The 16,657-nt window shown below is 40.4% G+C and overlaps 1 protein-coding gene and 1 long non-coding RNA gene across 2 annotated transcripts in view; both read left to right on the top strand.

The window, feature by feature from the left end:
* xkr6b (XK, Kell blood group complex subunit-related family, member 6b) overlaps window positions 1-16,657 on the top strand; it is an 84,866-nt gene that overhangs the window by 56,199 nt on the left and 12,010 nt on the right. The gene's annotated exons all lie outside the window — the stretch shown is intronic.
* Window positions 2,122-4,330, top strand: LOC108435016. The gene is made up of 2 exons (XR_001858412.2): window positions 2,122-2,582; window positions 3,825-4,330. It is a non-coding gene; the product is annotated as an uncharacterized LOC108435016 (long non-coding RNA).

The raw sequence follows: 16,657 nt of genomic DNA, 5'->3' as shown, positions 1-16,657 counted from the left end.
CAGTTCATACTTTCCATATTGCGGTTTTCGAAAGAAAACCTCGTATCTCCATTTTTGATGTTTTTCTGTTGTTGACATTATTTGAAAATGCCTGTTATTCTTTACATTGTATGTAAATTTCATCATGGATGGACCAAAGAAGTGACTTAAAATTATTTGGAAAAAGGTCCGGTTCCACTGACTTACATTAAATGTAAAGTAGGTTTTTTCCTTCTCCTGTAAAGTTCTCATTTTGGAGATAGGAGGTTTTCTTCCGACAAAAACGATATAGAAAATAAGCTTGCATTTTGGCCTAGTGTTTTCTTGATGTTCCAAAAAAACTGGACATTTATGTATATGCCGCATTCAGCTTACAGCACTTTAGCTAAGCCCATTCAGTCCTGAAGTTGCTTCAATCCTGACTGCTTTTTCAATGAGGCACAATACAAGGCAGCCAATCAGAACAGAATTCATTTAGGTGTCAGTCTTACACAAACAGACACAAAACCATTCTGTTTCATTCAAAGGGATAAAGAGAGACTGAAAAATGTTAGATGTGGACCATAAGGGAAAAAAATAAAGGAATAGTTTGACTAAAAGGTTCAAACAATAACTCCAAATGTAGCTGATCATCTAAGATGTGTTTTGTGTTTGAAGTCGGCAACAAGACTATTGTAGCAAACCACACACACACACATATCTTCGAAGCCGCTTCTCCTTCCGGGGGGGAGAAGATGGACCCTATCCTAGCTGTCATTGGGCAGAAGGCAGGATACACCCTGGTCAGGTCGCCAGTCCATCACAGGGCAGACAGACAGACATACACATTCACTCACACATTCACATCTAGGGGGAATTTAGCATGTCCATTTGGCTTGACTGCATGCCTTTGGACTGTGGGAGGAAACCGGAGTACCTGGAGGAAACCCATGCAGACACGGGGAGACTCCACACAGAAAGGACCCTGGTCATCCGGCCGGGGAATCGAACCCAGGCCCTTCTTGCTGCGAGGCTTTGAAAAAAGACAAAACAAAATTCAACTGTCAACTGCTAGTGTTTTTATCCATTTCATAGACGTTGTCATACAGTGTAATAAACCTATTTGATATTGCGTAAAAGGCTATTGTGACCTAAAACTATAGCTTATTATTTGTTGTGAATATTATAGAGTATTATGTAGTGCAGCATCATATCTCTCAACATTATTGGTTTAACAGAATTCCCAATTTTACATTTTTTCATGTTTATATTCATAACTGTTCTCTCACTACAATACCTAGCATGCACTGTACAAATACATCATATAACTATTGGCAATCTCTGTGGTGTCAAACAATCCTGACTGCCAGACTAGTTTGATCTATAGGCTAACAAATACAACCAAACACTACTGTTAACATGACTATTACCTCAGTCATCAAACAAAAGCATAAAAGTAAACAGAGATTCAGGACCAAATGGATGACGGACACAAGTTTGACCCTTTTGGCCAGAGAATAAGAGCCAAACTGAGGTAAAATATTTAACTAGCCTGTTACTATGCTAACTTTTAGTTTGACACTGGACTTTTAGCTCCTCATCTGACTAGTAATTTCTGTCATTTGAAGACAGGTGTTGCAGTTATATGGCTGCAATAATATACTTTGCTTTTCAGTGAGGTTAGCTATCTGCCTACTTCTGCATCTCCAAAAAAAAAAAAAATTCAAAACACCCTGCGCCTAAAAATCCACCCAAAACAATTGTAGCTTTTAAGACTTCCTCCTGCATTCAAGAAACATAATCAAAAAAGAGCTTTTTGAGTGTTTTAACCAGAAAATCTCACTTTTGTCTTCTGCAGTACCATTGTAGGATGCCAGTAGGCATGTTTGCAATCAAGGCAACAGATGTAGCGTTGGTGACATTTTTCATTTTGGCAGGTCTTCTTTTAACAATTAGACACAGTTTTTGGCACATGTGTTTATTTAGACATGCAGTTTGCATGATGTTAACTGGTGAAATATAAAGTTGACTACAATTGTGGTAAAGGGAAAAATATATGTCAGCTTTTTGTTTTTGCCAAACTATCGCTTTAAGACCTTGTGTGCTCGCTGTGGTGCCGTGAAAGAATGGTTAACAGGACTCGGCTGACTAAACCCAAACTCTCTTTAATCAGCACAATGCTAATCCGCTACTCACTCGCATCCAGCCACAGGAAAGCGCAGCAGCCGTGGGCATTCAGCTGCATTCTCAGCCAAATGCAGCAGCGGAACACTGGCTGGCAGAGGCACGGCCGCTGTTCATTGGCTGGAGAGGAGATTCAAAAGGGCACAGCTTCTACCCAATTAGCCACTTTTTGTTCCCTCAGGGCAGCGATGGTGGACGCATGTGCTCTCTGACCGTGATGATGGAGTAGCATGTAAAGCGTTTTTGTAGCCAAGGATTTCCGCTCAGGAACTGGGACACAGGGACACAGTGTGCAAGGACAGCAGGTCCAAGACGTGTCGAACAGAAATGGAGGAACGAGGTCTTGAGACGTTTTTTGTGCTTTCTGCAGAGGAGCAAGTAATTCTACTTCATTAGGAAGGGGACACGAAAGCCCTGGTCATTTTGACATGATTTTAACTGTAAGGGACCAGATCTTACTACAGTATATGTTCAAAAGTCTGTAGACACCTGCTTGTCTAATGTTTCTTCCAAAATCAAGTGTATTGCAGTAATAGGGAGTTGTCCCCCCTTTGCTGCAGTAGCAATCTCTAACCCTCTGGGAAGACTTTGTAGTAGATGCAGGGGTATTGCTGTGAGAATTTGATTGCATTCAGCCATGAGAGCCTTAGTGAGGTCAGGTAGATATGTAAGATGATTAGTATAGTACCAATAGTATTAAATGGTGCTTCATCTCCCAGGCCCCACTGCTTTAAAGCTGGGGAGCTTTATATCCCTCGAGCCAATGATGTGTGACTGCTCCAGAGTGTCCCATTCCATTAGCAATGCTTTTCTATGGAGATTTACCAGCTGTCTGTTTGCAATAGAATGCCTGTTTCAGCAATGGGTGAACTTCCTGATCAAGATGGAAGTACCACGTTTTTTTTAATTATATACAGAGTGATAAGCCTGGCCAATCCATTTGGTGGTTAATTTCCGAGATTTTAAAGTAGTTGTTTTTGCTAATTAGAACATGTGCCAGTACATACTTATATTGATGCTGTCCAAAGAAAATCATTTAACGCCCTTTATCGAATTAGATTTTTCTACACAATTTGAACATGGCAGCCGTGCTTAATGTGTTAAAATTTTATGATGAATGGTCCAGTAGCAATGCTCCAGAAACACTTGGAATAAACCCTCTTTACGTTAACCTACATTGAAAGTAATGACTGTTTTTCTTTCCCCAGTAAAGTTACCATTTTGCTTTTTCTTTAGACAGTGATGATATATTAGTTTCAAAGTGCTTATTGGGTAATAAGCCTTAACGCAATGGTCTGGCCAAAATATTCACACAGTTGTTTCTGCTTCCCAAATGTTGTCAATTGTCAAATGTTTGGAGTCTAAAATTTCCTTCTATACTTTTGTATTGGAGCTAGTTGCTAGCTGTGTTAGCCTTGTAGCTCCAGTGAAAAATTACAAAATATACAGTTGGTGCGTGTTCATATTTACATGACAAAAAGTCAAAAATGTTCATGAACTGACAGAGCTAGTGTCAAGCTTTATTTTAGGTTTTATTATAACGCATTATAAGAGCACCATCAGTGCTCTCCTGTGTCCGTGTTTATTGATAACTAGTCAAAATGTAATGTCAAACTTGACTTTAATTAAGGCCACTCATTTTATAAACACTATTGTTACATCTACATTTTTTTTTATTTTAGCCCCTGAAACCATCCATAGTTCCAGCCTGAACCCTGGCTGCTTGTGCAGTGTTGCTGTGACTCCTGAACCTCCACTTTAAGTTTGAAAGTGTAATATAAGCTGAAGCTGAAGCTGAAGCTTAATCTCTCCTCCAAACTCTAAACATAAAGTCATGAATCAGAGGCCAATGAGGCAAAGAAGATGATGAGTGGTGGATCAAAGGTTGTGGATGACAGCATGTCCTGCCAGAAATGAGGCAGTGGTGCCTTCTTCACTGCAGCCACCTCCTCCTCCCTCTCACTAGGATGAGGCATGGTCATGTGACGCATACCCTTGCTGCCCATGCAAGCAGGCGGTTGCTAATAGTGACAAACTACCGTGGCCGTGCTGAGGGAGCCAGAGCGCGAGAGACACACCGATGACTGGGAGCCGTGAGACTGTGGGAGACACACACACATACACATACACACACACACATCTGAGTGGGTTGAGCTTTTGTCTGTAAATAAATTTCAGCTCTATTTAATTTGTCAGTATGGAACTCACTTCTATTCATTTAATCAGTATTGATTTTAGCCAGTGTTCTGTCAGCCTCTCAGCTCCGGCTTAAACAAAAGTGACATTGACCTATGTATCCAAAAATACCCACTCAATCCTAGAGAGATTTCAGTATTGTTAATTATTTCAGCTCGTGCCAAAAGAGGCACTCATGCTGGCTCTACACTACCGCAGTCACATTATTCACTATTTGACAAAGGAAGTTGTTTACTGCTAGTGCAAGCTTTGAGGAGATGCAGCGCTGTCACAACACTGTCAGAGCAGGTCCAGTGTGCTTAATCTCCATGTCTCTCTCTTTCTCCTCATTTTCCTGAAGAATGCTCCATTTCCTTATGTCTCTGTCACATAAACATGCATACATAGTCTCCACACATGAATACATACATGCACCGAAGCTTTGGCTCGCTCTCTCTCTCTCTCTCTCTCTCTCTCTCTCTCTCTCTCTCTCTCTCTCTCTCTCTCTCTCTCTCTCTTTGAGGTGAATATGATACATTCCTAAAATAATTAAAGCTGTCAAAAGGGTTCTTTGAAGCAATACCATGGAAGAACATCCTTTGGTTACCAAAAGTGGATGGTTCATTAAAAGAATATTCCATATTTTTTTAACGGTTCACTAATACAGACAGTATTCAAGAACCGATGCAACTGCCCATTGGCTTTTGTTATGAAGGTGTTTTGTGGGATTTCTTTTCTGAATTTAAGGAATAGCATTGAAATTGCTGTCCTTAGTAATACAAGCGTACCTACAGATGCAGCACCTAGAGATAAGGTTGAAAAACACTTGAGTATTCCTTTAAAGCACTTTCCATTGAGAGATTCTTAAGGAAGCCAAAAGTAGTTATTCTACCGCCACTTTTCCACTAGGTCACTATTCCACTGCAGCTCTTTTACAGCACTGTTGTGGCTCCACATCAGAATTAGGTATTTCAGTAAAAATAAAATAATCCTCCTTTAGAGTGAAATAATGCTCTGCTCTGCAATAAATCATCTTAAATACTAGAGAAAATGTAGCCTATAACTGCTAATTCACCTTTTAACCCTGAAGGTTGGTGCACAGTCTTTTGGTCACCATGTTAAAGAAAACAATCTCAACTAGCTAGTCGCTTTTAGATTTTAGACAAACATTGATAATTTGGAGACGAATGGACTAAAAGCACTCCAGCTGGTTTACTGATATGCTTAATCTGCAACAAGAAACTCTCAGACACTAAAAAGTCACTAAAAAGTCTTCTTGTTCAGCATTACACATTCCACCCTAAATGGTGCAGCAGTTACATTTTAGTGCCTTAGGTACCATTTAAGGTGGAACATAAAAATTTGAACAAAAAGGTGGCGAATGAGAAGCTGATTTCAACCTCTTAAAAAGTCAATTGTTGAGAGAAACTGCTACTTTTGTGGAAAGGTATCCCACCGGATGCGAAAAGCAGCTATAGCTGAGGTAAACCTTAAAGCAGAGCAAAGACATTTTAGACTAGACTAGTACATTAGAACAAATTGAGACATATTTACAGCTAAGACGGTACAGTGGACATAAAATGTTGTGGCTCCCAAGTTGGTTTGATTTTCTGTTGAAAGGACAAAATGTCTCTTAACATTTGGCTTGCCGACTCCTGCTCTAGGTAGTGGGTTACTAATCCAGACACAAAGCCATAACCTGGTTGAATACCTGTGTCTGTTTCCCATCACATTACAGAACCATATGGATTTGTAATTGAACAACTTCTAACAAAATTGAGTAGTCAGCAACTGTTAATATGTCCTTTATGGCACCATACAACCTTTATGTACTTGTAAATGGTGTATTAGTATAAGTGTAACAGTTCTATATTACACATGGCATCCTGTGACACTTGGTTGCATGCTGATCAGTGATTAAATGTGACTGTCACTCCCAAAGGCCTCATTCCCTGATTCAGCATCATATAATCACAAATATATTGTGCTAAAGCAGTGGCTAGAGCTTCACCTTTTGTTGGCATTGCAGATTTAAGACCTATTCTAAGGCCTCCATGAATCATTGTGCCCTCTGTCATAAAAGTTTTGTGGCTCTCCCTGAGATATGGAAAGCCTTTTGTGTCCCATTGGGAAGCGTTTAGGCCCATACTGTCTCCTGCACGCTGATGTAATGGGAGGCATTTTCTTGCTTCCTCCAGGGAGGACTGGCTGCCTCTAAATCTGGCCCTGTCACACTTTCATAAAAGCTCAAATTGAATTCCGAGCCATTTCTGTGTTTCTCCCTCACGGTGAATAGGACTGTGGCTATAAATACTTCAGACGCAGAGAGCCAGAGATACTGTGCATAATGAGAGGGAACCTGAAAAGAGATGAAAAATCTTTAAAAGGGAAGATGGAACTAGAGAAGAGAAGAGAAGAGAAGAGAAGAGAAGAGAAGAGAAGAGAAGACTGGAAAGCCAGGGTTGCCTCAGAAGTATGTTAGAGGATTTCTTTACAAAATAAAGCATAAAAGTCAAGAAAAACAAAGGTGGTCTGGAATAGCTGCTCTCACAACAGGTAGTGTTAGCAGACCTCATTGACAGTCTCAGCAGTGTTCCACCCTGGGTAAGTGTTCCCCCTCACCTTCACTGAGTGACTCACTGAGTGACTCATCTGAGCCCAATTCCACACTCACACACACACACACATACACCCACTCCCCTCCCATCAATTAAATGTACACACATACTTAGGCAGATATACCACCCTTTGCCCACAGCACTCTCATCAGATAAACAGCCCTCTCCTCACCTAGCGGAAAATGTAATTGCTCAGAAGTCACTCTTTGATAGTGATGTTAATTCTACAAAAATTATTAATTGAAGTAGCGTAAGACAAAAAGGAGACATGAGGTAGTTCTGGCCCAGAAAACAAATATTTCCTCAATTTTTTCCTCAAATTTCTAACATTTTGTAAAATTTTTGTAAAATAAATATAAGGTGCAGGGTTGCCCTTTCTGGAAATGGGGTTTGCAATTATTCACAACTTCAAAACTGAGACAGCTTTCAGTCTTGGATGTTCGTAGTAAGATTACCAGTTTAATTGAATATAAAGATCTCTAAGAGATCTCTAAGAAAACAATACATTGTTATCTATTGTTATCACAATATTAATATACTGTGTGCTGAGAACATTTTGACCAGTGACAGTTCTAGATGATTGATTCTGTACATGTTGGGATGAGTCAAGGTATTCAAATGTTTTGAAAAAAGCAAATTATTTTGGTCAAAATCATAGGCGCGATAATGCTTGCTGTACTAATTTGAACTAGATAACTAATTGCAGACAGTTGCAAGTTTTTGATGACTCAGACTTTCAGACATTTTTGTTGTTGTAGTTCAAGATACTTCAAGTTCATATACCCACTTCAAATTTACATGCGTAATGTCTTTTAACTACTTTGTAACTATATACAACTTATTGTCCCCAGACAACTACATCATGCAAGATTTCTCTCAGACTAATGATAAGGAAGGTAAGAGAGAAGCCAGCATTCAGAAAGAATTGCAGGATGACCTGAAAGCAGCAGGAACAATAGTCACACTGAGAAATGCAGTGATCTCCATTCCTACATTCACACAAATCTTCTCTGCTAAAAAAGAAACACAGAGATGCACATCTAAAATTTTCACATGAGCATTAAGACAAATCAGAACTTGTTCGTAACAATGTATTCTGGTCAGACGCAGCAAAAGTAGAACTCCTTACAACCCTTAAATAATTCAGCTCGTCATTTAGAGACAGAAGAGTTGATCCCAAGTACACTGTATCCACAGTGAAGTACAGAGGTGGGAGCATCATGATATGGGCCTGCTTCTTTGCAAACAGTATTGGGGTGTTACACATCATTGAAGAAAGCATGAATCTGTTTTTATGTTTATGAAAATATTACAATAATCATTTTTGCTCATATTTATAAGTACAAAATAAAAAAAAACTGTTTGTGAATTAGAACTAAACATTTGCACCGAAGGTCTCTTTAACAACAAGAACAAAAGTGTCTTCAGTTCATTGTAAGTTGAGTTGCAGGTGCTCCGCTTGTTCCATTGTTCAGCTGCTTATGGGTCAAAATCAGCTTGTCTTATTGATTCAATGGTGCATTTATATTGCAAATATTGCAATATGTAGCAATATAATCACAATGCTAGTATCATGCAGCTCTATTCTGCTGCATGCAGCAGAGGTTGCTCATACCATGCCTGATAACTCCATTACAGATGCATAGCAGCCATTATGGCTGCTGGAATCTGCAGTGCACAGATGAGGAGTGCTGCAGTCATCATATTGTCTTCAGCGCTGGAGAGGAACAAGAGCATCTTCAGCCTCGCCTGTCAAACTGTCAGGTTGCTAGTTAGCCGAGTTCCTCCACAGCTCAGCCAAGAACCTGAGCGCATACGTGCACGAGCGTCTGCCAGTCTGCATCTTTTTGTTTGTGTGTGTGCGTGTGCACATCCACTTCACCTTTCATGCTTTGACGGCCTTTCATTTCCATCCAAACAATACATGGTCTTCAAGCAGGAGTTAATTAAGCAGAAACAATGCGGCGTATGCCTTGGTGAATCATTAGTCGTTAGCGTGTGGGCGCGGCAGGAAATGGGCTGTATCAGTGGCACAGACGGGCAGACAGAGTGCTCAGATATGACCTGGCACGGCTAGGCCAAGTGTAGGCTAGCTAACGAGGCGTGAGTGAGCGCTATGATCTCAGCACGAATAATTCATGGGGAGCCATGTTCTAGGCCACGGTGCCGCAAGGAGAGCCAGACAGGGGTTTCACATTGACTGCACACCCAGATCTGACAGGATGGTTGTGTGTGGGGGAAACCTGTTGTACGTGACTTTGTGTGTGTGTGTGTGTGTGTGTGTGTGTGTGTAGTTTGTTAGGGATACACAATATTGTAGGACTGTGTTCTGCTATTTTAATATCATGTAAATGAGTGCTGGAACCCTTTGACTGATGCAATAATGTGGCTTGTTTTCTGATTAATCTAGCTTTATTAGGTTGTGTTACAAACTGCCTTTTTGAACAGTATAATACACACACACACACACATTTCTCCCTCAGGGTTGTCGGGGGTGGGGGGTGTTGGAGCCTATCCCAGCTGCCATAGGGCTTAAGGCAGGATACACCCTGGAGAGGTCACCAGTCCATTGCAGAGCCAGTATAATACATACATTTGAGAATGTCACACATCAGAAGCTTTTTATAATTACTCTGTTCAAACAAAACAATAATAAGCTTTTACCAGTCTAAATTGTGCTCTGAATATAGCCGTGTTGTCACGCAGAAAATAATTATAGTATAGCATATCCATCCATATATAGTATAGTAGATCCAACAATAAAGGAAGATCTTGTGTATCTTTTACGCAGTGATAGAAAACAAAGAAGCACACAGAAAGTTGTTATTTTATATACTGATATGTTTCACTCTGGCCAACTTGGCCAGACTTGTAACTCCTCTGGTGGCAGATTTAAATAAGTTTAAAGGGGCAAATTCTCTGAATGGCTCGCTGGTGAGATGCTTGGTTTGATAATAATAATGTAGGTCAAAATCACGCGGTTCTGTCATTAATCTTATTACATCAGTGTGTTTTAATATCTTGCAAGGCATATCACTGTTAGTTATTGTTATTGTCACAATACCAACATTTTGTATCGGAATCAATACCAACCGTAGTATCACAATGCTTGATACCAAACAACAAGACCAGGCAATCCTGTTTCTGCCAGATACTCTCTCCTCTGCAACTTTTGGTAATTGACACCAGGGTGGAGCAGTCATTTTAAATGTGAGGGGGGGGCAGTTGTCAGTATATGACACCCCTGAAACTCATAACCCCACACTTGTAGGTTCAGTATTACTTTTACAAAGCCTGTAGCAGTATGTACATTTTTACAATCAAGCCTGGGGCAGCACTCAAATTGTGGTTTCCTATGCTACATAGTGTTAGGTAAGTTAAAGCTGTGGCATTTAGCTTACCTAAGGCTACCTCACCTCACTGCAGCTGCCCCTGCTACACTTCATGCAAGCTAATGCTAGCTATGTTACTTTTTCTTCTTCTTTGCCATGTTTTATTCTTACATTGGATAAAGGCAGGCCTGTCTCCTGTCTTTTAGACAGAGCCACAGTCTCCAAACCATACATCATAGCAGGACGCACTACTGTCTTGTAAACCTTCCCTTTCACTCTTGCTGCTATCCTTCTGTCACACATCAGCCCTGACACCCGTCTCCACCCACTCCATCCTGCCTGCACCCTCTTCTTCACCTCTTTTCTACACTGTCCATTGCTCTGGATGGTTGACCCAAGATATTTGAAGTCATCCACCTTTACGACCTCTACTCCTTGCATCTTCACCTTTCCTCCTGCCTCCCTCTCATTCACACAGATGTATTCCGTCTTGTCTCTACTGACCTTCATTCCTCTCCTCTCCAGTGCAAACCTCCACCTCTCCAGATTCTCTTCCACCTGCTCTCTACTCTCACCACAGATTACATTGTCATCTGCAAACATCATGGTCCATGGAGCCTCCTGCCTGACCTCATCTGACAACCTTTCCATCACCATTGCAAACCAGAAGGGGCTCAAAGCTGATCCCTGATGTAACCCTACCTTCACATTGAAACCATTTGTCACTCCAACTGCACACCTCACCACTGTCTCACTATCCTCATACATGTCCTGCACCACCCTAACATACTTTTAAGCTACACCTGACTTACTCATACAGTACTACAGTTCCTCTCTTGGCACCCTATCATATGCCTTCTCTAGATCCACAATGACATAATGTAGCTCCTTCTGACCTTCTCTGTACTTCTCTACCAACACTCTCAACACAAAAATTGCAACTGTGGTACTCTTTCTGGGCATGAAACCAAACTGCTGCTCACTGATCTGAACCTCTCGCCTTAGCCTTGCTTCAACAACTCTTTCCCATACCTTCATGGTGTGGCTCATCAACTTTATACCTCTGTAGTTACAGCAGCTCTGCACATCACCCTTGTTCTTAAAAATGGGGACCAGTACACTGCTTCTCCACTCATCAGGCATCCTCTCACTCTCCAGGATTTTGTTAAACAACCTGGTTAAAAAGTCCACTGCCTTCTCTCCTAAACATCTCCATACCTCCACAGATATGTCATCTGGACCAACTGCCTTTCCATTCTTCATCCTTTTTAAAGCTGCCCTCACTTCCACCTTACTAATTCTCTGCACTTCCTGATCCACTATCTCTCCCCCCGTCCAATCCTCTCTCTTGTTTTCCTCATTCATTAGTTCTTCAAAGTTCTCCTTCCATCTACTCAACACTCTCTTCACTCACTAGTACATTTCCCTCTCTATCCTTTATCAGCTTAACCTGCTGTACATCCTTTCCAGCCCCATCTCTCTGTTTAGCCAAACGATACAAGTCCTTTACTCCTTCTTTACTGTCCAGCCTCTCATACAGCTCATCATAGGCCTGAGCCTTTGCCTTTGCCACCATTCTTTTCACAATGCGACTAGCCTCACAGTATTCCTGCCTACTTCCTTCATCTCTCTGGTTATCCAACTTTTTCTTAGCTGCCTTCTTCTTCTGAATACTCTCCTGGACTTCCTCATTCCACCACCAACTTTCCTTGTCTTCTTTCCCCTGACCAGACAAAACACCCAACACATTCTTGCCAGTTTCTCTCATCACCTTAGCTGTAGTTTCCCAGTCCTGAGGTAGCTCCTCACTGCCCCCAAGGGCCTGTTGCAATTTTTCCCTGAAACACACTCATTTACAAACATTTTTAAAGAATCAGAAATCAGTTAGTGAAGCAAAAGTTCTCCTTTATTTTTAAGAATATAGGTAAAATACAATGCCAACCTTTATTTTTGAAAAAAGAATTGAAAGTATTGAACATATTAAAAGTTAGAGTAATAAATTGTCCACATTGCAGTATTAAAAATGTATAGAACTTTTAATACTTTGTGCTCTAATTACACTTGCAATATATAGCAATATAATCACAACATAAAATTCTTAACTCATGTGTCTGTGTGTAGATTGCATTAATATGACTGTTAACATAGTTATGTTTGTAAGAGTAATGGATTTTTCCCTTTAATTGCATCTGTGGAAATAGATATTCATCCCACAGTCGGCTAGTAATCAAATTTAATTTATCTCATCTGCCCATTCCTTTTGATTCACTCTCTATCTTGATTCTAGTTGTCTTTGGCTCAGCAGTGAGGTCTGGAGATGATGTTTTAGTGTGGATTTTATTGGAGAGAAATTGGCTGTGTGCATCAGAAAAAAATACTCAAATCACATCAGTAACAAAAAACATCATTGTTTTTGTTTCACTGGACAAAACTGACAGGAATGTATTGAAGCATGGTGCACTTTCTCTTAAACACTGGTGCTGATTATATTTCAGCAAGGCAGCATGCTCTGGTAGAAGTGTTGCCTGAAAATGCAGGCTAATTTACAGCCTATACAAAACATTGCTTTGGGAAATATAAAGTGCAAAGCCTGGAGTTAAATGAGGATCTCGCTTTGCATTCAAATCCAACATTACTTTGGGAGAGTAAGAGAGGTGGGCGTGTTTTGGGGGGTGTTGTCTCCTAGCACCCCTGACATTTACAAGACTAACAGAAAATGTCAGCGAATGCCAGATGTTACCTCAGGTTATGATGCAGCTCTTGAAAGGCCTGAGCTATTGATCCATAGTTTTCCTCTTCTCCCTCAGTTCCCCTCTCCTTCCCTGCTGCTCTCATACTCTCATCTTCCATTCCTGATCTCTCTAACACTCTTTCTTTCATCCCTCTCATTGCCCTGCGCTAAGCCTCTTGTCAAAGATCTAAAGTGTGATGTCACTGGAGGATGTAGCCATGTTGGTCATTCTAACTCACTTTTACACCTAACACCCTTTTTACAGCTAATTGTTTATGATATCAAGATGATGTCTGCATAGTGTTTATCTACATTAACAAGCAGGTGTAAATGCACAGAAGAAGCGTCAAATCTGAAGCGTTAAAGAAGCAGTCTAAATCTGAAGACCCCTCCCAATATATTACATTGTAAAGCATTTCATTCAATGCCATGACCTTAGTACTCAGTGTCATGCCCATAGTAGTAACTCCAGGTCTAAGCACATTCCTCAATGGGAAAAAAGTCATTTTTGAAAATCACTACTACTGTGCACTGTAATAACTAAGATGGTCCAAAGCTGATACATGTGCTGTACATTTTTCTGGGTCCACTGAATTATGAAGTCGTCGAGATGTTGAAATATAAATATTGCTACATGCAAGCTAACACTACAGCGTATTGATCTGACATCATAAGACTGGCAACCTCACTAAAAATGTACGCAAACCAGAAAACTTTGTCACATGTGGTAATTGGGTTGCTTAGGCAGTAGTAGCCTAGAGTTTGAGCATCTGGTGTTGTTGTATAATAGTGTTGACGTTTAATACTACACTATTTAGCATGTGCATCATTTCAGTGCACATGACTGTTAGCTTGACTGTAGCATTGATGAAGCATTATTCATATTTTGACTGCTAAACAATCTCATATATCAGAGGATGGAGTCCCGCTTTGAGAGGAAACGTGCCCAGAACAAAATCTTCTTTTTTTTTTTAACCAAATTTTTGTTCACCACAGAATATGACATTCTCCCATAATAAGAACTTAGAATTCCTTATATGATCATGATTCTGACTACAGAGTGATGCACAACTTCAGAGGTCTGTGACTGGCAAAGTTGAAGCCTTTCTCTAACAGCATGCAACGATTGTTGCAGTGTTCGTGTGGCAACTAATTTTCTAATCAAACCGGACAAAAGCAGAAGCAAAGAACAACACAGACAAATGATTGTCATGTTATGAGCTGGTTTGCAAACTATAGCCATCAAATTTCAGTCCAACTAACTGGAGACATGTTTGACTTCTAGGTATAAATCCATGTGGTTAAACTCTTATGACAGATACAAGTTGCATGTAATGATCAGGAGTAAATACGGTCAAAGTGTCCTCTGCCTGTATTCCACAAGACTCTTTCTTCATGGCTGGCTGCATGCATTCCAAGGCCATGTTCTGTGGTAAATGTTCTGAAAGCCAACAGGCTCATGGCTAGAAAACCAGGCTAGTTTCGGAAAGAAACATTTTTAGGCTGACCTGCCCTACCCCTTTCCACACTCTCCAAAACATCAACTCCAATCTTTTCACCAATGCTCTGCCACTCCTCTAGCTGTCTCCCATGGTTAGCAAATTGTATGGGTGACTAGCAAAACAGGAGCTAAAGCGCTATTTCTGCCAGAGAGACCAAGCGTGGCAGTTGTTTGTTCCTCTTGTTGGATTTTGCCAATGCTGTGGCACCAAGGACTTTAATGATCTTGCTCTGACATAGAGGATTATGATGTGCACATGCAGTATCAACTCCATGCAAGGGTTCATGCACAATATTCAGAAATGGCAGTCAGTGATGGCTGATCACCCCATAAACAGACATATTTTACAGATTATTTCATGCTGTGCACTGAAGTTGGTCCATGCTAGGCAACACGAGCATGATAAAAGCCAGCATAAAAAGCCTGCTCCAGTTCACCATATGGTGCTAACCCAGAGGAATTTGCTCATGTTGAATGATGTCAAAGGAAAGGTTTAAACCAAATTGTGAGCTGTGGATTTCTTTTCTCTTGCTGTGAGACAGCCACAGCTAAGTCCAGGCTATTTCTGTCTGTCTTTAAGTTATTGTCTTCGCTTGAGTGGCCTCACATCATTATCATGAACCAGACTCTTCTGTTCCTGCACAGATTCCCCAGCACTGACTCGTGGGCAGGCGACTTTTTGACTTCTATAGCAGCATGAGTAAAATCCGAGACTGCTTCAAGGGCATACAGTGGTGAGCGAGAGAATTTCAAGTGGCAGAAAAGGGGAGCGGGGAAAAAAGGACACTTATGTGACTTCCTCATTTTGACGTGCCGAGACTTCTTGAAGTTTGCGGAGAATTTACTCTCCCAAAGATAATGTGCTTTGCTAGAGTGCACAATGAATTTTTTTGTTGGTGTTGTTAGTGGTGTTTGCCACCAAATGTTCCTCTCACTTCTCCATAATTACCAGTTCCGATTGCAGCCATTACGCTCTGCCACAAACACAAAGATGATTATGGCTCTAATTAGCTACATCTGAGTGCAGAGTGGCAGGGACAGATTACGTAGCATTCAAAAAACACTCTAGTGAAGAATTTCTAAAGATGTGCTCCCTTGAAAAGTCAGGGAGTCAAGTATCATTTAGAAATAATTTCATGTGGAGCTCAAAAAAATGCAAAGAGATAATGGCTATGGGTAGGTCACAACTGACAAAGGCTTTTGTTTTAGAAATCTTGATGGACATAATAATAATAAATATTGAAATGCCTTGAAAAAATGGTTAAATCCATCACCTTGTTTTATTACAAATACACCCCAGAAGAGAAAAATATCTAAGCTGAACAAGCTTGAACATGCAGACTGTAGCTGCTGTACTTCTAACCAGACAAAGCAATGAGCAAGACATTGTCCTTAATAATGTGTTTCAGTTCAGCTGTCCATACACACATTAACTGAAGTACAGAAGAGAGAAGAGAATTCCTTGCACTTGCTGAGTGTGTATTGGCCCAGTGGACTGTGGGTGTACACTTCTCAGAGAAAAAACAAATACTGACCTGGAATCAATTCTTGCTTTTCATTTCATAACATATGTAAGTGTAGGGATATAAGGAGGTGATATACACACATTTATCAATTTTTTAAATAAATGCTGCAAATAAAGTAATATTTTGTCACTGCTGGGACAAAATCTTCATTCATTCATCTTAATTTTTCATATTTTCACATAATTTGAATTTCACAAAATCTTGTGTTTTGCTCAGACTGCAACAACTTATATTACAGTATGTTGTATTTTTAAGTAAAGAAAAATGAATACATGTTAGAAGAGTCCAGAATGGTGAATGCAGTTGTAGAATAAAATGACTGTGAAAGCTGTATTGCAACATAAATAAATAAATTATAATGAAATGAATGTCTGCAATTCATCATATACTGAATGGCCAAAAGTATGTGGACACCCCTCCTTATCATTGCATGCAGGTGTTTCAGCCATACTCATTTCTAACAGATGTATAAAATCAAGCACACAGTCAGGCAATCTCCATAGAAAAACACTGTGTAGAATGGGCCAGAGCCCTGATCCCAACACCACTGAACACCTTTCGTATAAACTGGAACATTAACTGTGAGCCAGATCTCACAACTGCTCTTTCAACTGAAGTCCCACAGACACACT

Source organism: Pygocentrus nattereri, chromosome 4, assembly GCF_015220715.1.
Source record: "Pygocentrus nattereri isolate fPygNat1 chromosome 4, fPygNat1.pri, whole genome shotgun sequence".
NCBI lineage: Eukaryota > Metazoa > Chordata > Actinopteri > Characiformes > Serrasalmidae > Pygocentrus > Pygocentrus nattereri.
The sequence above is the reverse complement of the archived record's forward strand: the minus strand, read 5'-3'. Positions and strand labels throughout refer to the sequence as shown.